Source organism: Oncorhynchus mykiss, chromosome 6 (genome assembly GCF_013265735.2).
Source record: "Oncorhynchus mykiss isolate Arlee chromosome 6, USDA_OmykA_1.1, whole genome shotgun sequence".
NCBI classification, from domain to species: domain Eukaryota; kingdom Metazoa; phylum Chordata; class Actinopteri; order Salmoniformes; family Salmonidae; genus Oncorhynchus; species Oncorhynchus mykiss.
Window position 1 is genome coordinate 6,010,671 of NC_048570.1, and position 27,001 is coordinate 6,037,671.

At 47.9% G+C, this 27,001-nt stretch overlaps 1 pseudogene; it reads left to right on the top strand.

Annotated features, from left to right (window-relative positions):
• LOC110525066 overlaps positions 1–25,883 on the top strand; it is a 37,728-nt pseudogene extending 11,845 nt beyond the window's left edge.
• The last annotated feature ends 1,118 nt before the right edge of the window (positions 25,884–27,001 follow it).

The following is a 27,001-nucleotide window of genomic DNA, read 5'->3' on the forward strand; positions in this document are numbered from 1 at the left end:
TGGTCAGTCAGTCAGTTGGAGATATCAGGTCAGTTACCTTCCCTGGTCAGTCAGTCAGCTGGAGATATCAGGTCAGTTACCTTCCCTGGTCAGTCAGTCAGTTGGAGATATCAGGTCAGTTACCTTCCATGGTCAGTCAGTCAGTCAGCTGGAGATATCAGGTCAGTTACCTTCCCTGGTCAGTCAGTCAGTCATCTGGAGATATCAGGTCAGTTACCTTCCCTAGTCAGCTGGAGATATCAGGTCAGTTACCTTCCCTAGTCAGTCAGTCAGCTGGAGATATCAGGTCAGTTACCTTCCCTAGTCAGTCAGTCAGCTGGAGATATCAGGTCAGTTACCTTCCCTGGTCAGTCAGTCAGTCAGCTGGAGATATCAGGTCAGTTACCTTCCCTAGTCAGCTGGAGATATCAGGTCAGTTACCTTCCCTGGTCAGTCAGTCAGCTGGAGATATCAGGTCAGTTACCTTCCCTGGTCAGTCAGTCAGCTGGAGATATCAGGTCAGTTACCTTCCCTGGTCAGTCAGTCAGTTGGAGATATCAGGTCAGTTACCTTCCCTGGTCAGTCAGTCAGGTAGTCAGTCAACCGGTCAGCTGTAGATATCAGGTCAGTTACCTTCCCTGGTCAGTCAGTCAGCTGTAGATATCAGGTCAGTTACCTCCCCTAGTCAGCTGGAGATATCAGGTCAGTTACCTTCCCTAGTCAGCTGGAGATATCAGGTCAGTTACCTTCCCTAGTCAGCTGGCGATATCAGGTCAGTTACCTTCCCGGGTCAGTCAGTCAGCTGGAGATATTAGGTCAGTTACCTTCCCTGGTCAGTCAGTCAGCTGGAGATATCAAGTCAGTTACCTTCCCTGGTCAGTCAGTCAGCTGGAGATATCAGGTCAGTTACCTTCCCTAGTCAGCTGGAGATATCAGGTCAGTTACCTTCCCTAGTCAGCTGGAGATATCAGGTCAGTTACCTCCCCTAGTCAGCTGGAGATATCAGGTCAGTTACCTTCCCTAGTCAGCTGGAGATATCAGGTCAGTTACCTTCCCTAGTCAGCTGGAGATATCAGGTCAGTTACCTTCCCTGGTCAGTCAGTCAGCTGGAGATATCAGGTCAGTTACCTTCCCTGGTCAGTCAGTCAGCTGGAGATATCAGGTCAGTTACCTTCCCTGGTCAGTCAGTCAGTTGGAGATATCAGGTCAGTTACCTTCCCTGGTCAGTCAGTCAGGTAGTCAGTCAACCGGTCAGCTGTAGATATCAGGTCAGTTACCTTCCCTGGTCAGTCAGTCAGCTGGAGAAATCAGGTCAGTTACCTCCCCTAGTCAGCTGGAGATATCAGGTCAGTTACCTTCCCTAGTCAGCTGGAGATATCAGGTCAGTTACCTTCCCTAGTCAGCTGGAGATATCAGGTCAGTTACCTTCCCTGGTCAGTCAGTCAGCTGGAGATGTCAGGTCAGTTACCTTCCCTGGTCAGTCAGTCAGCTGGAGATATCAGGTCAGTTACCTTCCCTGGTCAGTCAGTCAGTTGGAGATATCAGGTCAGTTACCTTCCCTGGTCAGTCAGTCAGCTGGAGATATCAGGTCAGTTACCTTCCCTGGTCAGTCAGTCAGTTGGAGATATCAGGTCAGTTACCTTCCCTGGTCTGTCAGTCAGCTGGAGATATCAGGTCAGTTACCTTCCCTGGTCAGTCAGTCAGTCAGCTGGAGATATCAGGTCAGTTACCTTCCCTAGTCAGCTGGAGATATCAGGTCAGTAACCTTCCCTAGTCAGCTGGAGATATGAGGTCAGTTACCTTCCCTAGTCAGCTGGAGATATCAGGTCAGTTACCTTCCCTAGTCAGCTGGAGATATCAGGTCAGTTACCTTCCCTAGTCAGCTGGAGATATCAGGTCAGTTACCTTCCCTAGTCAGCTGGAGATATCAGGTCAGTTACCTTCCCTAGTCAGCTGGAGATATCAGGTCAGTTACCTTCCCTGGTCAGTCAGTCAGTCAGCTGGAGATATCAGGTCAGTTACCTTCCCTGGTCAGTCAGTCAGTCAGCTGGAGATATCAGGTCAGTTACCTTCCCTGGTCAGTCAGTCAGTCATCTGGAGATATCAGGTCAGTTACCTTCCCTAGTCAGCTGGAGATATCAGGTCAGTTACCTTCCCTAGTCAGTCAGTCAGCTGGAGATATCAGGTCAGTTACCTTCCCTAGTCAGTCAGTCAGCTGGAGATATCAGGTCAGTTACCTTCCCTGGTCAGTTGGAGATATCAGGTCAGTTACCTTCCCTGGTCAGTTGGAGATATCAGGTAATTTACCTTCCCTGGTCAGCTGGAGATATCAGGTCAGTTACCTTCCCTGGTCAGTTGGAGATATCAGGTCAGTTACCTTCCCTGGTCAGTTGGAGATATCAGGTCAGTTACCTTCCCTGGTCAGCTGGAGATATCAGGTCAGTTACCTTCCCTGGTTAGTTGGAGATATCAGGTCAGTTACCTTCCCTGGTCAGTCAGTCAGGGAGTCAGTCAACCAGTCAGCTGGAGATATCAGGTCAGTTACCTTCCCTAGTCAGCTGGAGATATCAGGTCAGCTACCTTCCCTAGTCAGCTGGAGATATCAGGTCAGTTACCTTCCCTGGTCAGCAGTCAGCTGGAGATATCAGGTCAGTTACCTTTCCTGGTCAGTCAGTCAGCTGGAGATATCAGGTCAGTTACCTTCCCTGGTCAGTCAGTCAGCTGGAGATATCAGGTCAGTTACCTTCCCTAGTCAGCTGGAGATATCAGGTCAGTTACCTTCCCTAGTCAGCTGGAGATATTAGGTCAGTTATCTTCCCTGGTCAGTCAGTCAGGTAGTCAGTCAACCAGTTAGTTGGAGAGATCAGGTCAGTTACCTTCCCCGGTCAGCTCGAGAAATCTGGTCAGTTACCTTCCCCGGTCAGCTGGAGATATCAGGTCAGTTACCTTACCTAGTCAGCTGGAGATATCAGGTCAGTTACCTTCCCCGGTCAGCTGGAGATATCAGGTCAGTTACCTTCCCCGGTCAGCTGGAGATATCAGGTCAGTTACCTTCCCCGGTCAGCTGGAGATATCAGGTCAGTTACCTTTCCCGGTCAGCTGGAGATATCAGGTCAGTTACCTTCCCTAGTCAGCTGGAGATATCAGGTCAGTTACCTTCCCCGGGCAGCTGGAGATATCATGTCAGTTACCTTCCCCGGTCAGCTGGAGATATCAGGTCAGTTACCTTCCCCGGTCAGCTGGATATATCAGGTCAGTTATCTTCCCTAGTCAGCTGGAGATATCAGGTCAGTTACCTTCCCTGGTCAGTCAGTCAGCTGGAGATATCAGGTCAGTTACCTTCCCTGGTCAGCAGTCTGCTGGAGATATCAGGTCAGTTACCTTCCCTAGTCAGCTGGAGATATCAGTTCAGTTACCTTCCCTAGTCAGCTGGAGATATCAGGTCAGTTACCTTCCCTGGTCAGCAGTCAGCTGGAGATATCAGTTCAGTTACCTTCCCTGGTCAGTCTGCTGGAGATATCAGGTCAGTTACCTTCCCTGGTCAGTCAGTCAGCTGGAGATATTAGGTCAGTTACCTTCCCTGGTCAGTCAGTCAGCTGGAGATATCAAGTCAGTTACCTTCCCTGGTCAGTCAGTCAGCTGGAGATATCAGGTCAGTTACCTTCCCTAGTCAGCTGGAGATATCAGGTCAGTTACCTTCCCTAGTCAGCTGGAGATATCAGGTCAGTTACCTTCCCTGGTCAGCTGGAGATATCAGGTCAGTTACCTTCCCTGGTCAGTCAGTCAGCTGGAGATATCAGGTCAGTTACCTCCCCTAGTCAGCTGGAGATATCAGGTCAGTTACCTTCCCTAGTCAGCTGGAGATATCAGGTCAGTTACCTTCCCTAGTCAGCTGGAGATATCAGGTCAGTTACCTTCCCTGGTCAGTCAGTCAGCTGGAGATATCAGGTCAGTTACCTTCCCTGGTCAGTCAGTCAGCTGGAGATATCAGGTCAGTTACCTTCCCTAGTCAGCTGGAGATATCAGGTCAGTTACCTTCCCTAGTCAGCTGGAGATATCAGGTCAGTTACCTTCCCTGGTCAGTCAGTCAGGTAGTCAGTCAACCAGTTAGTTGGAGAGATCAGGTCAGTTACCTTCCCCGGTCAGCTGGAGATATCAGGTCAGTTACCTTCCCCGGTCAGCTGGAGATATCAGGTCAGTTACCTTCCCTAGTCAGCTGGAGATATCAGGTCAGTTACCTTCCCTAGTCAGCTGGAGATATCAGGTCTGTTACCTTCCCTGGTCAGCTGGAGATATCAGGTCAGTTACCTTCCCCGGTCATCTGGAGATATCAGGTCAGTTACCTTCCCCGGTCAGCTGGAGATATCAGGTCAGTTACCTTTCCCGGTCAGCTGGAGATATCAGGTCAGTTATCTTCCCTAGTCAGCTGGAGATATCAGGTCAGTTACCTTCCCCGGTCAGCTGGAGATATCAGGTCAGTTACCTTCCCCGGTCAGCTGGAGATATCAGGTCAGTTACCTTCCCCGGTCAGCTGGATGTATCAGGTCAGTTACCTTCCCTAGTCAGCTGGAGATATCAGGTCAGTTACCTTCCCTGGTCAGTCAGTCAGCTGGAGATATCAGGTCAGTTACCTTCCCTGGTCAGCAGTCTGCTGGAGAAATCAGGTCAGTTACCTTCCCTAGTCAGCTGGAGATATCAGTTCAGTTACCTTCCCTAGTCAGCTGGAGATATCAGGTCAGTTACCTTCCCTGGTCAGCAGTCAGCTGGAGATATCAGTTCAGTTACCTTCCCTGGTCAGTCAGTCTGCTGGAGATATCAGGTCAGTTACCTTCCCTGGTCAGTCAGTCAGCTGGAGATATTAGGTCAGTTACCTTCCCTGGTCAGTCAGTCAGCTGGAGATATCAAGTCAGTTACCTTCCCTGGTCAGTCAGTCAGCTGGAGATATCAGGTCAGTTACCTTCCCTAGTCAGCTGGAGATATCAGGTCAGTTACCTTCCCTAGTCAGCTGGAGATATCAGGTCAGTTACCTTCCCTGGTCAGCTGGAGATATCAGGTCAGTTACCTTCCCTGGTCAGTCAGTCAGCTGGAGATATCAGGTCAGTTACCTCCCCTAGTCAGCTGGAGATATCAGGTCAGTTACCTTCCCTAGTCAGCTGGAGATATCAGGTCAGTTACCTTCCCTAGTCAGCTGGAGATATCAGGTCAGTTACCTTCCCTGGTCAGTCAGTCAGCTGGAGATATCAGGTCAGTTACCTTCCCTGGTCAGTCAGTCAGCTGGAGATATCAGGTCAGTTACCTTCCCTAGTCAGCTGGAGATATCAGGTCAGTTACCTTCCCTAGTCAGCTGGAGATATCAGGTCAGTTACCTTCCCTGGTCAGTCAGTCAGGTAGTCAGTCAACCAGTTAGTTGGAGAGATCAGGTCAGTTACCTTCCCCGGTCAGCTGGAGATATCAGGTCAGTTACCTTCCCCGGTCAGCTGGAGATATCAGGTCAGTTACATTCCCTAGTCAGCTGGAGATATCAGGTCAGTTACCTTCCCCGGTCAGCTGGAGATATCAGGTCAGTTACCTTCCCCGGTCAGCTGGAGATATCAGGTCAGTTACCTTCCCCGGTCAGCTGGAGATATCAGCTCAGTTACCTTTCCCGGTCAGCTGGAGATATCAGGTCAGTTACCTTCCCTAGTCAGATGGAGATATCAGGTCAGTTACCTTCCCCGGTCAGCTGGAGATATCAGGTCAGTTACCTTCCCCGGTCAGCTGGAGATATCAGGTCAGTTACCTTCCCTGGTAAGTCAGTCAGGTAGTCAGTCAACCAGTTAGTTGGAGAGATCAGGTCAGTTACCTTCCCCGGTCAGCTGGAGATATCAGGTCAGTTACCTTCCCCGGTCAGCTGGAGATATCAGGTCAGTTACCTTCCCCGGTCAGCTGGAGATATCAGGTCAGTTACCTTCCCTAGTCAGCTGGAGATATCAGGTCAGTTACCTTCCCCGGTCAGCTGGAGATATCAGGTCAGTTACCTTCCCCGGTCAGCTGGAGATATCAGGTCAGTTACCTTTCCCGGTCAGCTGGAGATATCAGGTCAGTTACCTTCCCTAGTCAGCTGGAGATATCAGGTCAGTTACCTTCCCCGGTCAGCTGGAGATATCAGGTCAGTTACCTTCCCCGGTCAGCTGGAGATATCAGGTCAGTTACCTTCCCGGGTCAGCTGGAGATATCAGGTCAGTTACCTTCCCCGGTCAGCTGGAGATATCAGGTCAGTTACCTTCCCCGGTCAGCTGGAGATATCAGGTCAGTTACCTTCCCTAGTCAGCTGGAGATATCAGGTCAGTTACCTTCCCCGGTCAGCTGGAGATATAAGGTCAGTTACCTTCCCCGGTCAGCTGGAGATATCAGGTCAGTTACCTTTCCCGGTCAGCTGGAGATATCAGGTCAGTTACCTTCCCTAGTCAGCTGGAGATATCAGGTCAGTTACCTTCCCCGGTCAGCTGGAGATATCAGGTCAGTTACCTTCCCCGGTCAGCTGGAGATATCAGGTCAGTTACCTTCCCTAGTCAGCTGGAGATATCAGGTCAGTTACCTTCCCTGGTCCGTCAGTCAGCTGGAGATATCAGGTCAGTTACCTTCCCTGGTCAGAAGTCTGCTGGAGATATCAGGTCAGTTACCTTCCCTAGTCAGCTGGAGATATCAGTTCAGTTACCTTCCCTAGTCAGCTGGAGATATCGGGTCAGTTACCTTCCCTGGTCAGCAGTCAGCTGGAGATATCAGTTCAGTTACCTTCCCTGGTCAGTCAGTCTGCTGGAGATATCAGGTCAGTTACCTTCCCTGGTCAGTCAGTCAGCTGGAGATATTAGGTCAGTTACCTTCCCTGGTCAGTCAGCTGGAGATATCAGGTCAGTTACCTTCCCTAGTCAGCTGGAGATATCAGGTCAGTTACCTTCCCTAGTCAGTCAGTCAGCTGGAGATATCAGGTCAGTTACCTTCCCTGGTCAGTTGGAGATATCAGATCAGTTACCTTCCCTGGTCAGTTGGAGATATCAGGTCAGTTACCTTCCCTGGTCAGCTGGAGATATCAGGTCAGTTACCTTCCCTGGTTAGTTGGAGATATCAGGTCAGTTACCTTCCCTGGTCAGTCAGTCAGGGAGTCAGTCAACCAGTCAGCTGGAGATATCAGGTCAGTTACCTTCCCTAGTCAGCTGGAGATATCAGGTCAGCTACCTTCCCTAGTCAGCTGGAGATATCAGGTCAGTTACCTTCCCTGGTCAGCAGTCAGCTGGAGATATCAGGTCAGTTACCTTTCCTGGTCAGTCAGTCAGCTGGAGATATCAGGTCACTTACCTTCCCTGGTCAGTCAGTCAGGTAGTCAGTCAACCAGTTAGTTGGAGAGATCAGGTCAGTTACCTTCCCCGGTCAGCTGGAGATATCAGGTCAGTTACCTTCCCCGGTCAGCTGGAGATATCAGGTCAGTTACCTTCCCTAGTCAGCTGGAGATATTAGGTCAGTTACCTTCCCTAGTCAGCTGGAGATATCAGGTCAGTTACCTTCCCCGGTCAGCTGGAGATATCAGGTCAGTTACCCTCCCCGGTCAGCTGGAGATATCAGGTCAGTTACCTTCCCCGGTCAGCTGGAGATATCAGGTCAGTTACCTTCCCCGGTCAGCTGGAGATATCAGGTCAGTTACCTTTCCCGGTCAGCTGGAGATATCAGGTCAGTTACCTTCCCTAGTCAGCTGTAGATATCAGGTCAGTTACCTTCCCGGTCAGCTGGAGATATCAGGTCAGTTACCTTCCCCGGTCAGCTGGAGATATCAGGTCAGTTACCTTCCCCAGTCAGCTGGAGATATCAGGTCAGTTACCTTCCCTGGTCAGCAGTCTGCTGGAGATATCAGGTCAGTTACCTTCCCTAGTCAGCTGGAGATATCAGTTCAGTTACCTTCCCTAGTCAGCAGTCAGCTGGAAATATCAGTTCAGTTACCTTCCCTGGTCAGTCAGTCAGCTGGAGATATCAGGTCAGTTACCTTCCCTGGTCAGTCAGTCACCTGGAGATATTAGGTCAGTTACCTTCCCTGGTCAGTCAGTCAGCTGGAGATATCAAGTCAGTTACCTTCCCTGGTCAGTCAGTCAGCTGGAGATATCAGGTCAGTTACCTTCCCTAGTCAGCTGGAGATATCAGGTCAGTTACCTTCCCTAGTCAGCTGGAGATATCAGGTCAGTTACCTTCCCTAGTCAGCTGGAGATATCAGGTCAGTTACCTTCCCTAGTCAGCTGGAGATATCAGGTCAGTTACCTTCCCTAGTCAGCTGGAGATATCAGGTCAGTTACCTTCCCTAGTCAGCTGGAGATATCAGGTCAGTTACCTTCCCTGGTCAGTCAGTCAGTCAGTCAGCTGGAGATATCAGGTCAGTTACCTTCCCTGGTCAGTCAGTCAGTCAGCTGGAGATATCAGGTCAGTTACCTTCCCTGGTCAGTCAGTCAGTCTGCTGGAGATATCAGGTCAGTTACCTTCCCTGGTCAGTCAGTCAGTCAGCTGGAGATATCAGGTCAGTTACCTTCCCTGGTCAGTCAGTCAGTCAGCTGGAGATATCAGGTCAGTTACCTTCCCTGGTCAGTCAGTCAGTCAGCTGGAGATATCAGGTCAGTTACCTTCCCTGGTCAGTCCAAACTGACACTTTGATTTCATCCGTATCTGTGATTTCCATTGCTTTCTCAATGGGACTTGTACGTTGATGGTCAGCGGAGATTACACGTCCCTATCCAGAAAATGTCCCTCAGTTTTCACAGACAAAATGTTAAAATGAGTTGAGCTTTTTTTGATAGGTCTATTTAGAAGTTAGCCAATTACAAAAGAGGACACGTGTAGGGTCCACAGACCATAATTCATCCATTCTCATTTGATGTCAGTTCTCCACTGATCAGTTTGGCTGCGCCTTAAGTCAGTCAATCAGTCTGTCAATCAGAAAAAGACAGACAGTTTGAAAAAAGCTAATGAAAACAAATTATCTGTCCTCTGAAGAATGCAGTATTGTAAGCCTTATTTGTAGCATTTAGCTCTAACAAGTATCTCGTTGATCTCCTCTTCAGGTCGGGTCAGGAGTCTGAGCTGCTCTCTCTGGACCCTCACTCACTTGACGGCTCTACATATCAACGACAACAATCTGAGTCGCATCCCGCCTGACATCGGCAAGCTGCCACACCTCATCTACTTGAACCTGTCCTCCAATAAGCTCCGGAGCCTGCCCGCCGAACTCGGAAACATGGTGTGTCTCAGGTAAGAGCTCCCATGTGGTGGTCCTGAAGTGGTGCTGGTAATGCTAAGGTTGTGGGTTCAGTTCCCACTGGGATCACCATGATGATGCGAGGCAGGGATGGCTGGTTTTAGTCCCGTTCTCTATTCAGTCAATTCTACCCTCAGATTTATTTTAAAATTTAAAAAATGTTCAACTGTTTCTCCTATCACTTATTCTCCAGGGAATTGCTTTTAAACAACAATCTTTTACGAGTTTTACCTTACGAACTCGGGCGGCTTTTCCAGTTACAATCACTGGGGTTGAAAGGTATGTATTTGTTTTAAAGGTTAATCACAATTCATATTGATTATCAACATCATTGATTTTAATGGCGAGTAACAAAAGCTAATAATAATGTAAAAAATAAAAGAAAGCTTATGGTTTGGATAAATTGCCTCTGCAGGTAATCCTAGTCTATCTGTTGTGCAGGTAACCACAGTATTAGATAGATACAATATCATAAGCATTAATAATAGGTTATCTCTGTGCAGGTAACCCTTTGTCCCAAGACATTCTCAACCTGTACCAGGAATCAGATGGAACCAGAAACCTGTTGAACTACATGCTCGACAATCTAGCAGGTAAAATGTTGAACGACTACATGCCACAATCCAGCGGGTAGATTGGCTGTTGAACTACATCTATGGTAAATGCTTCCACCGATTCACGTCACAGGAAAACCATCGACGCGGCTCATACCAATTTAAGCAGTCATTAGGTATAAACCTGATAGGAGCACCACACCTGAATTGTCTTATTGTCTTCTCCTGAACCAGAGAGCATTAAACGCCAATGTCTCCTTCTAATTAATCATGTAGTTAATTGGTTAATTAGTTAATTGGTTAATTAGTTAAGTGGTTAATTAGTTAATTGGTTAATTAGTTAATTGGTTAGTCGGTTAATTGGTTAATTGGTTAATTGGTTAATTTGTTAATTGGTTAATTAATTAATAGGTTAATTTGTTAATTGTGTCCTTTATTTATTTAGTGCACCCAGAACAACTCCCCCAGAGACCTTGGATCACCTTGAAGGAGCGAGACCCAATGACCCCAACAGGTACTTCAAGATAACTCCCTACCCACTGGTCCCAATGGCAGCTACAACATTACTACCCCCTGGTCCCAATGGTAGCTACAACATTACTACCCACTGGTCCCAATGGTAGCTGTGACATTACTACCCACTGGTCCCAATGGTAGCTACAACATTACTACCCCCTGGTCCCAATGGTAGCTACGGCATTACTACCCACTGGTCCTAATGATAGCTACAACATTACTATCCCCTGGTCCCAATGGTAGCTACAACATTACTACCCCTGGTCCCAATGGTAGCTACGGCATTACTACCCACTGGTCCTAATGGTGGCTACAACATTACTACCCACTGGTCCCAATGGTAGCTGTGACATTACTACCCACTGGTCCCAATGGTAGCTACAACATTACTACCCCCTGGTCCCAATGGTAGCTACGACATTCTTACTCACTGGTCCCAATGGTCGCTGTGACATTACTACCCACTGGTCCCAATGGTAGCTACAACATTACTACCCCCTGGTCCCAATGGTAGCTACAACATTACTACCCACTGGTCCCAAAGGTAGCTACAACATTACTACCCCCTGGTCCTAATGGTAGCTACAACATTACTACCCACTGGTCCCAATGGTAGCTACGACATTACTACCTCCTAGCTACAACATTACTACCCACTGGTCCCAATGGTAGCTGTGACATTACTACCCACTGGTCCCAATGGTAGCTGTGACATTACTACCCACTGGTCCCAATGGTAGCTTCAATAGTTATTATTGTCACTGAATAGCAATGATTGATCTACTATTGTTATTAGAACTAGTAGTGTTATTGTTGTTGTTGTAGTAGTAGCAGTATCAGTAGTAATAGTAGTATCAGCAGTAGTATCAGTAGTAGCAGCAGTATCAGTAGTAATAGTAGTATCAGCAGTAGTATCAGTAGTAGCAGCAGTATCAGTAGTAATAGTAGTATCAGCAGTAGTATCAGTAGTAGCAGCAGTATCAGTAGTAATAGTAGTATCAGCAGTAGTATCAGTAGTAGCAGCAGTATCAGTAGTAATAGTAGTATCAGCAGTAGTATCAGTAGTAGTAGCAGTATCAGTAGTAGTAGCAGTATCAGTAGTAGTAGCAGTAGTAGCAGTATCAGTAGTAGTAGCAGCATCAGTAGTAGTAGCAGTATCAGTAGTAGCAGTAGTAGCAGTATCAGTAGTAGTAGCAGTATCAGTAGTAGTAGCAGTATCAGTAGTAGTAGTAGCAGCATCAGTAGTAGTAGCAGCATCAGTAGTAGCAGTAGTAGCAGTACCAGTAGTAGTAGCAGTATCAGTAGTAGTAGCAGCCGTATCAGTAGTAGTAGTTATAGTAGTAGTATCAGCAGTAGTATTGGTAGTAGCAGCAGTATCAGTAGTAGTAGTTGTAGTAGTAGTAGCAATAGTAGCAGCAGTATCAGTAGTAGCAGCCGTATCAGTAGTAGTAGTTATAGTAGTAGTAGTAGTATCAGCAGTAGTATCGGTAGTAGTAGTTGTAGTAGTAGTATCAGTAGTAGCAGCAGTATCAGTAGTAGTAGTTGTAGTAGTAGTATCAGTAGTAGCAGCAGTATCAGTAGTAGCAGCCGTATCAGTAGTAGTAGTTATAGTAGTAGTATCAGCAGTAGTATCGGTAGTCGCAGCAGTATCAGCAGTAGTAGTAATAGTAGCAGTCGTAGTAGTATAAGTAGTAGCAGCAGTATCAGTAGTAGTAGTATCAGCAGTAGTATCAGTAGTAGCAGCAGTATCAGTAGTAGTAGTAGCAGTAGTATCAGCAGTAGTAGTAGCAGTAGTATCAACAGTAGTATCAGTAGTAGCAGCAGTATCAGTAGTAGTAGTAGCAGTAGTATCAGCAGTAGTATCAGCAGTAGTAGTAGCAGCAGTAGAAGTAGCAGTAGTAGTAGTAGTAGTAGTAGCAGCAGTATCCGTAGTAGTAGCAGCAGTATCAGTAGTAGTAGCAGCTGTATCAGCATTAGTAGTATCAGTATCAGTAGTAGTAGCAGTATCAGTAGTAGTATTAGCAGCTGTATCAGCATTAGCAGTATCAGTATCAGTAGTAGTAGCAGTATCAATAGTAGTAGTAGCAGCTGTATCAGCAGTAGTAGTAGTATCAGCAGTAGTAGTAGTATCAGCAGTAGTATCATCAGTAGTAGTAGCAGTAGTATCAGCAGTAGTATCAGTAGTAGCAGCAGTATCAGTAGTAGTAGTATCAGCAGTAGTATCAGTATCAGTATCAGTAGTAGTAGCAGTAGTATCAGTAGTAGCAGCAGGATCAGTAGTAGTAGTATCAGCAGTAGTATCAGTATCAGCAGCAGTATCAGTAGTAGTAGTATCAGTAGTAGCAGTAGTAGTAGTAGTAGTAGTAGCAGTAGTAGTAGCAGTAGTAGTAGCAGCAGGATCAGTAGTAGTAGTATCAGCAGTAGTATCAGTATCAGCAGCAGTATCAGTAGTAGTAGCAGTAGCAGCAGGAGTAGTAGCAGCAGGAGTAGGTTGTTGTCCAGGGTCATGCCAAGGTTAGTTGCACTCTGGGAGGGGGATACCGTGCAGTTGTCAACCATGAATGAGAGGTCTTGATGCAGGCAGGCCTTTCTCGGGAGTAAGAGCATCACCTTCTTGTCGATTTTGAGGTGATGGGCCGACATCCAACCTAAGATATCTGCCAGGCACAAAGAGATGTGTGTCGCCTCCTGGGTGTCAGAAGGTGGATGGAGAAAAGTAGTTGAGTGTCATCTGCATAGCAATGATAGGAGAGACCATGTGAGGATATGATGGAGCTGAGTGACTTGGTGTATAGTAGAAAAGAGGAGAGGGCCTAGAACCGAGCCCTGGGGGACACCAGGAGTGAGAGTACGTGGTGCAGACGCAGATCCTCTCCATCCTCAGACTATGAGAGAAAACATAGTCAGATGACGAGAGAGCAGCTGGATTAGCAGTGTTCTCTGGGGTGATCCATGTCTCCATCAGGGACAAACATACAAGGGACTGAAGGGCAGCGTAGGCTGAGATGAACTCAGCGTTCTGGACCTCAGATCAGCAGTTCCAACTGCTACCAGAGACCAGGAATCCCACGTGGGTGGTGAGCGTCTGTACAGCCTGCAGGGAGAGTAGCAAACAAGTCTAGAAAACACACACACACAGTTGACAAAGCTACAAAAGAGCAACAATTGATCCTCTGAAAATCACTAGGTTAAGATACTCAAGTGAGAGAATGGTGTGGAGCCTTCCTCTGTCCTTCGTCGAACAGCTCGGCAGAAACGTCTTTGTTTTGGCGATGGTCTTAGTTCTGCGACACGACCGCAGCTGACAAAACAGGGGAGACTGAAGTACTAATACTAATTGCTAATTGCCTTGAAAAGGTGAAGCGCACACCTCCCGGGACGAATTGCCTAGGAGAGGAGAAACCATTCCCTCTCCAATGCAGTCACACATTCCCCGGCCCCTTGATCCTGGTTGATGTGTTAACAATCATCTGCAAGTTAATAGCAGTCAGCAGTTCACACAGCAACTAGTCTACTATTGAAAACAGTCACCAAAACAGACATAGACAAAAGGCAGTACTAGACCACAACAGATCAACAACAGATAGACAGAGAGACAGTACTAGACCACAACAGATAAAGACAGTACTAGACCACAACAGATAAAGACAGTACTAGACCACAACAGATAAAGACAGTACTAGACCACACCAGATAAAGACAGTACTAGACCACAACAGATAAAGACAGTACTAGACCACACCAGATAAAGACAGTACTAGACCACAACAGATAAAGACAGTACTAGACCACAACAGATAAAGACAGCACTAGACCACACCAGATAAAGACAGTACTAGACCACACCAGATAAAGACAGTACTAGACCACAACAGATAAAGACAGTACTAGACCACACCAGATAAAGACAGTACTAGACCACAACAGATAAAGACAGTACTAGACCACAACAGATAAAGACAGCACTAGACCACACCAGATAAAGACAGAGAGACAGGACTAGACCACAACAGATAAAGACAGTACTAGACCACAACAGATAAAGACAGAGAGACAGTACTAGACCACAACAGATAAAGACAGTACTAGACCACAACAGATAAAGACAGTACTAGACCACAACAGATAAAGACAGGACTAGACCACAACAGATAAAGACAGAGAGACAGGACTAGACCACACCAGATAAAGACAGGACTAGACCACAACAGATAAAGACAGAAATGATACTCATCACTCCTGGGCCAGTACTACATGCGTCATGATGCATGCCATTGAGTTGTTGATGGTGTTTTAAAGATCCCCCCCCCCCCCCTCACTTCCCTGCTCCTCCCTCCCTCTCCCAGCCATGTTCACAGTGATGTGTTACAACGTGCTGTGCGATAAGTACACAACGCGTCAGCTGTACGGCTACTGTCCCTCCTGGGCCCTCAACTGGGAGTACAGGAAGAAGGGCATCATGGAGGAGATAACACACAGTGACGCTGACATCATCAGTCTACAGGTAGGGTCTGACATCATCAGTCTACAGGTAGGGTCTGACATCATCAGTCTACAGGTAGGGTCTGACATCATCAGTCTACGGGTAGGGTCTGACATCATCAGTCTACAGGTAGGGTCTGACATCATCAGTCTACAGGTAGGGTCTGACATCATCAGTCTACTGGTAGGGTCTGACATCATCAGTCTACGGGTAGGGTCTGACATCATCAGTCTACGGGTAGGGTCTGACATCATCAGTCTACTGGTAGGGTCTGACATCATCAGTCTACTGGTAGGGTCTGACATCAGTATACAGGTAGGGTCTGACATCATCAGTCTATGGTTAGGGTTTGACATCATCAGTCTACAGGTAGGGTCTGACATCATCAGTCTACGGGTAGGGTCTGACATCATCAGTCTACAAGTAGGGTCTGGCATCATCAGTCTACAGGTAGGGTCTGGCATCATCAGTCTACAGGTAGGGTCTGACATCATCAGTCTAGGGGAACTTACTGTAGGGTCTGACATCATCAGTCTACTGGTAGGGTCTGACATCATCAGTCTAAAGGTAGAGTCTGACATCATCAGTCTACAGGTAGGGTCTGAGATCATCAGTCTACAGCTAGGGTCTGACATCATCAGTCTACTGGTAGGGTCTGACATCATCAGTCTACAGGTAGGGTCTGACATCATCAGTCTACAGGTAGGGTCTGACATCGTCAGTCTACTGGTAGGGTCTGACATCATCAGTCTACGGGTAGGGTCTGACATCATCAGTCTACTGGTAGGGTCTGACATCATCAGTCTACTGGTAGGGTCTGACATCAGTATACAGGTAGGGTCTGACATCATCAGTCTATGGTTAGGGTCTGACATCATCAGTCTACAGGTAGGGTCTGACATCATCAGTCTACAGGTAGGGTCTGACATCATCAGTCTACAAGTAGGGTCTGGCATCATCAGTCTACAGGTAGGGTCTGGCATCATCAGTCTACAGGTAGGGTCTGACATCATCAGTCTAGGGGAACTTACTGTAGGGTCTGACATCATCAGTCTACTGGTAGGGTCTGACATCATCAGTCTAAAGGTAGAGTCTGACATCATCAGTCTACAGGTAGGGTCTGACATCATCAGTCTACAGGTAGGGTCTGACATCATCAGTCTACGGGTAGGGTCTGACATCATCAGTCTACTGGTAGGGTCTGACATCATCAGTCTACGGGTAGGGTCTGACATCATCAGTCTACGGGTAGGGTCTGACATCATCAGTCTACTGGTAGGGTCTGACATCATCAGTCTACTGGTAGGGTCTGACATCAGTATACAGGTAGGGTCTGACATCATCAGTCTATGGTTAGGGTCTGACATCATCAGTCTACAGGTAGGGTCTGACATCATCAGTCTACAGGTAGGGTCTGACATCACCAGTCTACAAGTAGGGTCTGGCATCATCAGTCTACAGGTAGGGTCTGGCATCATCAGTCTACAGGTAGGGTCTGACATCATCAGTCTAGGGGAACTTACTGTAGGGTCTGACATCATCAGTCTAAAGGTAGAGTCTGACATCATCAGTCTACAGGTAGTCTGACATCATCAGTCTACAGGTAGGGTCTGACATCATCAGTCTACAGGTAGGGTCTGACATCATCAGTCTACGGGTAGGGTCTGACATCATCAGTCTACATGTAGGGTCTGACATCATCAGTCTACAGGTAGGGTCTGACATCATCAGTCTACTGGTAGGGTCTGACATCATCAGTCTACGGGTAGGGTCTGACATCATCAGTCTACGGGTAGGGTCTGACATCATCAGTCTACAAGTAGGGTCTGGCATCATCAGTCTACAGGTAGGGTCTGGCATCATCAGTCTACAGGTAGGGTCTGACATCATCAGTCTAGGGGAACTTACTGTAGGGTCTGACGTCATCAGTCTACTGGTAGGGTCTGACATCATCAGTCTACGGGTAGGGTCTGACATCATCAGTCTACTGGTAGGGTCTGACATCATCAGTCTACTGGTAGGGTCTGACATCAGTATACAGGTAGGGTCTGACATCATCAGTCTATGGTTAGGGTCTGACATCATCAGTCTACAGGTAGGGTCTGACATCATCAGTCTACTGGTAGGGTCTGACATCATCAGTCTACGGGTAGGGTCTGACATCATCAGTCTACGGGTAGGGTCTGACATCATCAGTCTACTGGTAGGGTCTGACATCATCAGTCTACTGGTAGGGTCTGACATCAGTATACAGGGAGGGTCTGACATCATCAGTCTATGGTTAGGGTCTGACATCATCAGTCTACAGGTAGGGTCTGACATCATCAGTCTACGGGTAGGGTCTGACATCATCAGTCTACAAGTAGGGTCTGGCATCATCAGTCTACAGGTAGGGTCTGGCATCATCAGTCTACAGGTAGGGTCTGACATCATCAGTCTAGGGGAACTTACTGTAGGGTCTGACATCATCAGTCTACTGGTAGGGTCTGACATCATCAGTCTAAAGGTAGAGTCTGACATCATCAGTCTACAGGTAGAGTCTGACATCATCAGTCTACAGGTAGGGTCTGACATCATCAGTCTACTGGTAGGGTCTGACATCATCAGTCTACAGGTAGGGTCTGACATCATCAGTCTACTGGTAGGGTCTGACATCATCAGTCTACGGGTAGGGTCTGACATCATCAGTCTACGGGTAGGGTCTGACATCATCAGTCTACTGGTAGGGTCTGACATCATCAGTCTACTGGTAGGGTCTGACATCAGTATACAGGTAGGGTCTGACATCATCAGTCTATGGTTAGGGTCTGACATCATCAGTCTACAGGTAGGGTCTGACATCATCAGTCTACGGGTAGGGTCTGACATCATCAGTCTACAGGTAGGGTCTGACATCATCAGTCTACAGGTAGGGTCTGACATCATCAGTCTACTGGTAGGGTCTGACATCATGAGTCTACGGGTAGGGTCTGATATCATCAGTCTACGGGTAGGGTCTGACATCATCAGTCTACTGGTAGGGTCTGACATCATCAGTCTACTGGTAGGGTCTGATATCAGTATACAGGTAGGGTCTGACATCATCAGTCTATGGTTAGGGTCGGACATCATCAGTCTACAGGTAGGGTCTGACATCATCAGTCTACGGGTAGGGTCTGACATCATCAGTCTACAAGTAGGGTCTGGCATCATCAGTCTACAGGTAGGGTCTGGCATCATCAGTCTACAGGTAAGGTCTGACATCATCAGTCTAGGGGAACTTACTGTAGGGTCTGACATCATCAGTCTACTGGTAGGGTCTGACATCATCAGTCTAAAGGTAGAGTCTGACATCATCAGTCTACAGGTAGAGTCTGACATCATCAGTCTACAGGTAGGGTCTGACATCATCAGTCTACAGGTAGGGTCTGACATCATCAGTCTACAGGTAGGGTCTGACATCATCAGTCTACTGGTAGGGTCTGACATCATCAGTCTACGGGTAGGGTCTGACATCATCAGTCTACGGGTAGGGTCTGACATCATCAGTCTACTGGTAGGGTCTGACATCATCAGTCTACTGGTAGGGTCTGACATCAGTATACAGGTAGGGTCTGACATCATCAGTCTATGGTTAGGGTCTGACATCATCAGTCTACAGGTAGGGTCTGACATCATCAGTCTACGGGTAGGGTCTGACATCATCAGTCTACAAGTAGGGTCTGGCATCATCAGTCTACAGGTAGGGTCTGGCATCATCAGTCTACAGGTAGGGTCTGACATCATCAGTCTAGGGGAACTTACTGTAGGGTCTGACATCATCAGTCTACTGGTAGGGTTTGACATCATCAGTCTAAAGGTAGAGTCTGACATCATCAGTCTACAGGTAGAGTCTGACATCATCAGTCTACAGGTAGGGTCTGAAATCATCAGTCTACAGGTAGGGTCTGACATCATCAGTCTACGGGTAGGGTCTGACATCATCAGTCTACGGGTAGAGTCTGACATCATCAGTCTAGGGGAACTTACTGTAGGGTCTGACATCATCAGTCTACAGGTAGGATCTGACATCATCAGTCTAGGGGAACTTACTGTAGAGTCTGACATCATCAGTCTACGGGTAGGGTCTGGCATCATCAGTCTACGGGTAGGGTCTGACATCATCAGTCTACAGGTAGAGTCTGACATCATCAGTCTAGGGGAACTTACTGTAGGGTCTGACATCATCAGTCTACTGGTAGGGTCTGACATCATCAGTCTAAAGGTAGAGTCTGACATCATCAGTCTACAGGTAGAGTCTGACATCATCAGTCTACAGGTAGGGTCTGACATCATCAGTCTACTGGTAGGGTCTGACATCATCAGTCTACAGGTAGGGTCTGACATCATCAGTCTACAGGTAGGGTCTGACATCATCAGTCTACTGGTAGGGTCTGACATCATCAGTCTACGGGTAGGGTCTGACATCATCAGTCTACGGGTAGGGTCTGACATCATCAGTCTACTGGTAGGGTCTGACATCAGTATACAGGTAGGGTCTGACATCATCAGTCTATGGTTAGGGTCTGACATCATCAGTCTACAGGTAGGGTCTGACATCATCAGTCTACGGGTAGGGTCTGACATCATCAGTCTACAAGTAGGGTCTGGCATCATCAGTCTACAGGTAGGGTCTGGCATCATCAGTCTACAGGTAGGGTATGACATCATCAGTCTAGGGGAACTTACTGTAGGGTCTGACATCATCAGTCTACTGGTAGGGTCTGACATCATCAGTCTAAAGGTAGAGTCTGACATCATCAGTCTACAGGTAGTCTGACATCATCAGTCTACAGGTAGGGTCTGACATCATCAGTCTACAGGTAGGGTCTGACATCATCAGTCTACGGGTAGGGTCTGACATCATCAGTCTACAGGTAGGGTCTGACATCATCAGTCTACAGGTAGGGTCTGACATCATCAGTCTACTGGTAGGGTCTGACATCATCAGTCTACGGGTAGGGTCTGACATCATCAGTCTATGGGTAGGGTCTGACATCATCAGTCTACAAGTAGGGTCTGGCATCATCAGTCTACAGGTAGGGTCTGGCATCATCAGTCTACAGGTAGGGTCTGACATCATCAGTCTAGGGGAACTTACTGTAGGGTCTGACGTCATCAGTCTATGGTTAGGGTCTGACATCATCAGTCTACAGGTAGGGTCTGACATCATCAGTCTATGGTTAGGGTCTGACATCATCAGTCTACAGGTAGGGTCTGACATCATCAGTCTACTGGTAGGGTCTGACATCATCAGTCTACGGGTAGGGTCTGACATCATCAGTCTACGGGTAGGGTCTGACATCATCAGTCTACTGGTAGGGTCTGACATCATCAGTCTACTGGTAGGGTCTGACATCAGTATACAGGGAGGGTCTGACATCATCAGTCTATGGTTAGGGTCTGACATCATCAGTCTACAGGTAGGGTCTGACATCATCAGTCTACGGGTAGGGTCTGACATCATCAGTCTACAAGTAGGGTCTGGCATCATCAGTCTACAGGTAGGGTCTGGCATCATCAGTCTACAGGTAGGGTCTGACATCATCAGTCTAGGGGAACTTACTGTAGGGTCTGACATCATCAGTCTACTGGTAGGGTCTGACATCATCAGTCTAAAGGTAGAGTCTGACATCATCAGTCTACAGGTAGAGTCTGACATCATCAGTCTACAGGTAGGGTCTGACATCATCAGTCTACTGGTAGGGTCTGACATCATCAGTCTACAGGTAGGGTCTGACATCATCAGTCTACGGGTAGGGTCTGACATCATCAGTCTACGGGTAGGGTCTGACATCATCAGTCTACGGGTAGGGTCTGACATCATCAGTCTACTGGTAGGGTCTGACATCAGTATACAGGTAGGGTCTGACATCATCAGTCTATGGTTAGGGTCTGACATCATCAGTCTACAGGTAGGGTCTGACATCATCAGTCTACGGGTAGGGTCTGACATCATCAGTCTACAGGTAGGGTCTGACATCATCAGTCTACTGGTAGGGTCTGACATCAGTATACAGGTAGGGTCTGACATCATCAGTCTATGGTTAGGGTCTGACATCATCAGTCTACAGGTAGGGTCTGACATCATCAGTCTACGGGTAGGGTCTGACATCATCAGTCTACAGGTAGGGTCTGACATCATCAGTCTACAGGTAGGGTCTGACATCATCAGTCTACTGGTAGGGTCTGACATCATGAGTCTACGGGTAGGGTCTGACATCATCAGTCTACGGGTAGGGTCTGACATCATCAGTCTACTGGTAGGGTCTGACATCATCAGTCTACTGGTAGGGTCTGACATCAGTATACAGGTAGGGTCTGACATCATCAGTCTATGGTTAGGGTCTGACATCATCAGTCTACAGGTAGGGTCTGACATCATCAGTCTACGGGTAGGGTCTGACATCATCAGTCTACAAGTAGGGTCTGGCATCATCAGTCTACAGGTAGGGTCTGGCATCATCAGTCTACAGGTAGGGTCTGACATCATCAGTCTAGGGGAACTTACTGTAGGGTCTGACATCATCAGTCTACTGGTAGGGTCTGACATCATCAGTCTAAAGGTAGAGTCTGACATCATCAGTCTACTGGTAGGGTCTGACATCAGTATACAGGTAGGGTCTGACATCATCAGTCTATGGTTAGGGTCTGACATCATCAGTCTACAGGTAGGGTCTGACATCATCAGTCTACGGGTAGGGTCTGACATCATCAGTCTACAGGTAGGGTCTGACATCATCAGTCTACAGGTAGGGTCTGACATCATCAGTCTACTGGTAGGGTCTGACATCATGAGTCTACGGGTAGGGTCTGACATCATCAGTCTACGGGTAGGGTCTGACATCATCAGTCTACTGGTAGGGTCTGACATCATCAGTCTACGGGTAGGGTCTGACATCATCAGTCTACAAGTAGGGTCTGGCATCATCAGTCTACAGGTAGGGTCTGGCATCATCAGTCTACAGGTAGGGTCTGACATCATCAGTCTAGGGGAACTTACTGTAGGGTCTGACATCATCAGTCTACTGGTAGGGTCTGACATCATCAGTCTAAAGGTAGAGTCTGACATCATCAGTCTACTGGTAGGGTCTGAAATCATCAGTCTACAGGTAGGGTCTGACATCATCAGTCTACGGGTAGGGTCTGACATCATCAGTCTACGGGTAGAGTCTGACATCATCAGTCTAGGGGAACTTACTGTAGGGTCTGGCACGCCTAGAGGTAGTTAGGTTGGCCATGCGTTGAAGATGTTGAATATTGTTGTGGAAAACGGAAAGCTCCGGCTTAACTGAACTTGCAAAGTATCACAAATGTATTTCCTGTGCAAAGTAGCCTAAGCAAGATGAGAACCAACCACGGTTCACACACTCTCTGTGAGGAACGTTGGCTCGTTGAATTATTCCATTAACATCTTAAATGCGAACTTTGTCCCAGAAACTTAATTCAACCGTCTTGGTCGCGTGTCCTCAGGAGGTGGAGACGGAGCAGTATCACGCTCTGTTTCTGGAGACACTGAAGGAGCGTGGGTACCACGGGTACTTCTGCCCAAAGTCTCGTGCCAAACTGGTCTCAGAACAGGAGAGGAAACACGTGGACGGGTGTGCCGTGTTCTTCAAGACAGAGAAGTGAGTGAATCAATCAAATACAATTTTTATATCGTCCTTTTTTATTACATCAGTGTTTTTAAAAAATCTGTGTTCGATTGAGCTTGCCTCTTGAACCCAGGTCTGGTTATGTTTCACATGTACTCTGGTGCAGAAACACCACAGGTTGCCATGGCGAACTCTGAGGGTTCAGAGGTCATGTTGAACAGGGTCATGACCAAGGACCACATCGGGGTCGCTGTCCTGCTGGAGGTCAACAAGGACATGTTCTCTGGTGGTGAGGAGCCTGTCAGTCAGTCAGACAACTTCTCTGGTGGTGAGGAGCCAGTCAGTCAGTCAGACAGACAACTCCTCTGGTGGTGAGGAACCAGTCAGTCAGTCAGACAACTCCTCTGGTGGTGAGGAACCAGTCAGTCAGTCAGACAACTCCTCTGGTGGTGAGGAACCTGGTGGTCAGTCAGTCAGATAACTTATCTGGTGGTGAGGAGCCTATCAATCAATCAGACAGACAACTCCTCTGGTGGTGAGGAACCAGTCAGTCAGTCAGACAACTTCTCTGGTGGTGAGGAGCCTGTCAGTCAGTCAGACAGACAACTTCTCTGGTGGTGAGGAGCCTGGTGGTCAGACATGTTCTCTGGTGGTGAGGAACCTGGTGGTCAGTCAACAATAATTATTGGTGAAGCCTTCTCTTCCTGTGGAGATACTGTACCATTTGAAGTACCAGTACCAGATTGAACCAGTAGATGGCAGTCTCTGCTCTTCAAAGTGACAAGTTCTGAAATGACTACAGTTTGTTGTTAACTCTCACCATTGTTCGTGGGGGAAAAAAACACACACACAAAAAAAATTCTGCCTTTGTGCAACTCGTCCTAAAAAAAGTTCAGATTAGTTCAACTTGATGGACAAAAATAGAAAATGTTTCATTGGTTTTCAATTCATACGTTTCTGTGTAGCCTCAGCCTAACTCACTGTGTCTGTTTCTCAGGCCTGAAGCCGCTGCAGGAGAAACAGCTGATCCTGGTGGCCAATGCCCACATGCACTGGGACCCGGAGTTCTGTGACGTCAAGCTGATCCAGACCATGATGTTCCTGTCTGAGTTAAAGAGCATCGCTGAAAGGCACCAGAGCTCCGTGGGAACAGGCTCCCCGACCTCTGACCCAGCCTCCATCCCTATCGTGCTCTGTGCTGACCTCAACTCCCTGCCCGACTCTGGTAAGAACCTAACACTAACTCACACCCAGCCCCTATCCCTATCATGCTCTGTGCTGACCTCATGTCGCTACCTGACAAATAAGAAAATGCTCACGCAGATGCGTCGACTCCTAGTGGCCGGGGAGTTTAATGCAGGGAAACTGAAATCTGTTTGACCTTATTTCTACCAGCATGTCACCTGTACAGCTAGAGGAGACACAACTGTAGACCACCTTTGCCCAACACACAGAAACACATATGAAGTTCGCCCTCGACCTCCATTTGGCAAATCTGACCATTACTCCATCCTCTTAAGTCTTGCTTTCAAGCATAAACTCTTTAACAGGAAGTACCTGTGACGCACTCAATACAGAAGTGGTCAGATGAAGCGGTTGCTAAGCTACAGGACTGTTTCCCTAGCAACGACTGGAATATGTCCCGGGATTCATCTGATGGCATTGAGGAGTTTACCACATCTGTCACCGGCTTCATTAATAAGTGCATCCACGACCTCGTCCCCATAGTGACCGTACGAACATACCCCAACCAAAAGCCATGAATTGGGCCTCCCGGGTGGCGCAGTGGTTAAGGGCGCTGTACTGCAGCGCCAGCTGTGCCATCAGAATCCCTGGGTTCGCGCCCAGGTTCTGTTGTAACCGGCCGCGACCGGGAGGTCCGTGGGGCGATGCACAATTAGCCTAGCGTCGTCGTATAGGGACTGTCCTCATAGGGTTAGTGGTAGGCTATAGGGACTGTCCTCATAGGGTTAGTGGTAGACTATAGGGACTGTCCTCATAGGGTTAGTGGTAGGTTATAGGGACTGTCCTCATAGGGTTAGTGGTAGGTTATAGGGACTGTCCTTACAGGGTTAGTGGTAGACTATAGGGACTGTCCTCATAGGGTTAGTGGTAGGTTATAGGGACTGTCCTTACAGGGTTAATGGTAGACTATAGGGACTGTCCTCATAGGGTTAGTGGTAGGTTATAGGGACTGTCCTCATTGTCCTCATAGGGTTAGTGGTAGGCAATAGGGACTGTCCATCTAGGGTTAGTGGTAGGCTATAGGGACTGTCCTCATAGGGTTAGTGGTAGGCTATAGGGACTGTCCTCATAGGGTTAGTGGTAGGCTATTGGGACTGTCCTCATAGGGTTAGTGGTAGGCTATAGGGACTGTCCTCATAGGGTTAGTGGTAGGCTATAGGGACTGTCCTCATAGGGTTAGTGGTAGAATATAGGGACTGTCCTCATAGCGTTAGTGGTAGACTATAGGGACTGTCCTCGTAGGTTTAGTGGCAGGCTATAGGGAGCCTCATGACTTACACCAAATACACATACGACTTCAAGGTAAAGCTGACTGGGTACTGTCGCTCTCTCTATTTCTCTCCCTTCTCTCTCTCCTTTTGTTGAGATCCTTATTATTCTCTATGTTTGGTTAGGTCAGGGTGTGACTCGGGTGGGAATTTCTATGTTTTCTATTTCTTTGTTTTTGGCCGAGTGTGGTTCCCAATCAGAGGCAGCTGTCTATCGTTGTCTCTGATTGGGAATCATACTTAGGCAGCCTGTTTTCCACCTGAGTTTGTGGGATCTTGTTTTCTGTTTAGTTGCTGTAGCCTGACAGAACTGTGCTCTTTTGTTTTTTTTGTCTTTGTTATTTTGTTTGGTGAAGTCAATAAAGTTACGATGTGCCACGCTGTGCCTTGGTCTCCTTCTACAATCGAAAGCCGTTACACTCTGCCTCCTCTCTCGCGCTCCCTCTTTCTGTACTCCTTCTCTCTTCTCTCTCTCCTTCCATCTCTCTCCCTCCCTCCTCTCTGTCCATCTCTCTCTCTCTCTGCCTCCCCTCTCTCTCTCTCTCTCCCCATCACCCCATACTGTAGAGCAAAGTGTCAACATTACAGAGCATCCATGATGCTAAAATATATTTTAGAATATTTGAACGTATAGCAATGCTAACAAGATCTTTCTCCGTTCTTTATTTCTTCCTCGCTGTGCAGGGCGTAATCGACTACATCTTCTTCTCCAAGACTCACATGTCTGTAGCCGGGTTGCTCGGTCCCCTGGAGTCTCGGTGGTTAACGGACAACAACATCACCGGCTGTCCCCACCCCCCCCACCCCCACATCCCCTCTGACCACTTCTCTCTGCTCGCCCAGCTGGAGCTCCACCCGCCCCTCACCACCTCCTCCTCCTCCCCCTCCTCCTCCCTCAACGGCCTGCACCTGCCTGTCCACAGGTATTGGTTGTCCCGACTACTCACCCTCTGACCCCTTTGAACCCCTAATGCCCCGCCTCCTCTGCCAAAAAAAAGGACTTTGTACATTTTCTTATCGTGTCCCTAATCTCAGACCATCCACGGAACTCCGACGCAGACAACCCATTCCCCAAAGGAGTGAAGTATTCTCACCGTACTGCTCCTTTTTTTTAACCTCCATTTTGCACACATATGTTATTTCTGTTTGTTTTGCTTGTTGTTTTTCCGTCCATTTGAACGGCTTGATACCAAATCATGTTTTGTGTTGTTTTCTGGTCATATGCTACTGCTGCTGCCCGTCTCCTTGGAAACTCCAAGGGTGCGTCAGAAAGAGCACCCTGTTCCCTATATAGTGCACTACTTTTGACCAGGACCCAATGCGATATAGGAAATAGGTTTCCATTTGGGAGGAAGCCCCAAGTTCAGGTCATCCTGGTCTGATGTCAGACCACCTGATGTGTTTTTGCCTTGGCCCGGTCTGGGTGGGCCCGGTCTGGGTGGGCACGGTCTGGGTGGGAAAGGTCTGGGTGGGCCCTGTCTGGGTGAGCCCTGTCTGGGTGGGCCCGGTCTGGGTGGGCCCTGACTGGGTGGGCCCTGTCTGGGTGGGCACGGTCTGGGTGGGCCCTGTCTGGGTGGGCCCTGTCTGGGTGGGCCCAGTCTGGGTGGGCCCTGTCTGGGTGGGCCCTGTCTGGGTGGGCACGGTCTGGGTGGGCCCTGTCTGGGTGGGCCCTGTCTGGGTGGCCTGGCTGAGAGTTAGAAAAGCTTTTTGCCATAATCTAATGACAGTACGACGACAGCCGCCATCTGGGTTTCTCTGTGGTTGAGAAATCCACTCCTCAAGACACGTTATGACATCCAGAGTTCTACTGAATTGCGTTTGATGATCATGTTAAAGTTGCCATCGTTTCATCATACACCCAAACAGGACTTCTTCTTCCTTCTCCAAAATGACGGTGGTGTTTGGGACTTTTCACTACTGCTCTATTTTGGAGTTAAGTCCCGGTAAGACAAGGTTTTTATTTTATTTATTTTTTTAGCAAAATGTGAAATGTTGTCATCTCTTAAACATGCGTCTATGGAAGCCTATAAGGGTCAATCAGTGAACAGGATCCCAGCATTACTATTGTATCT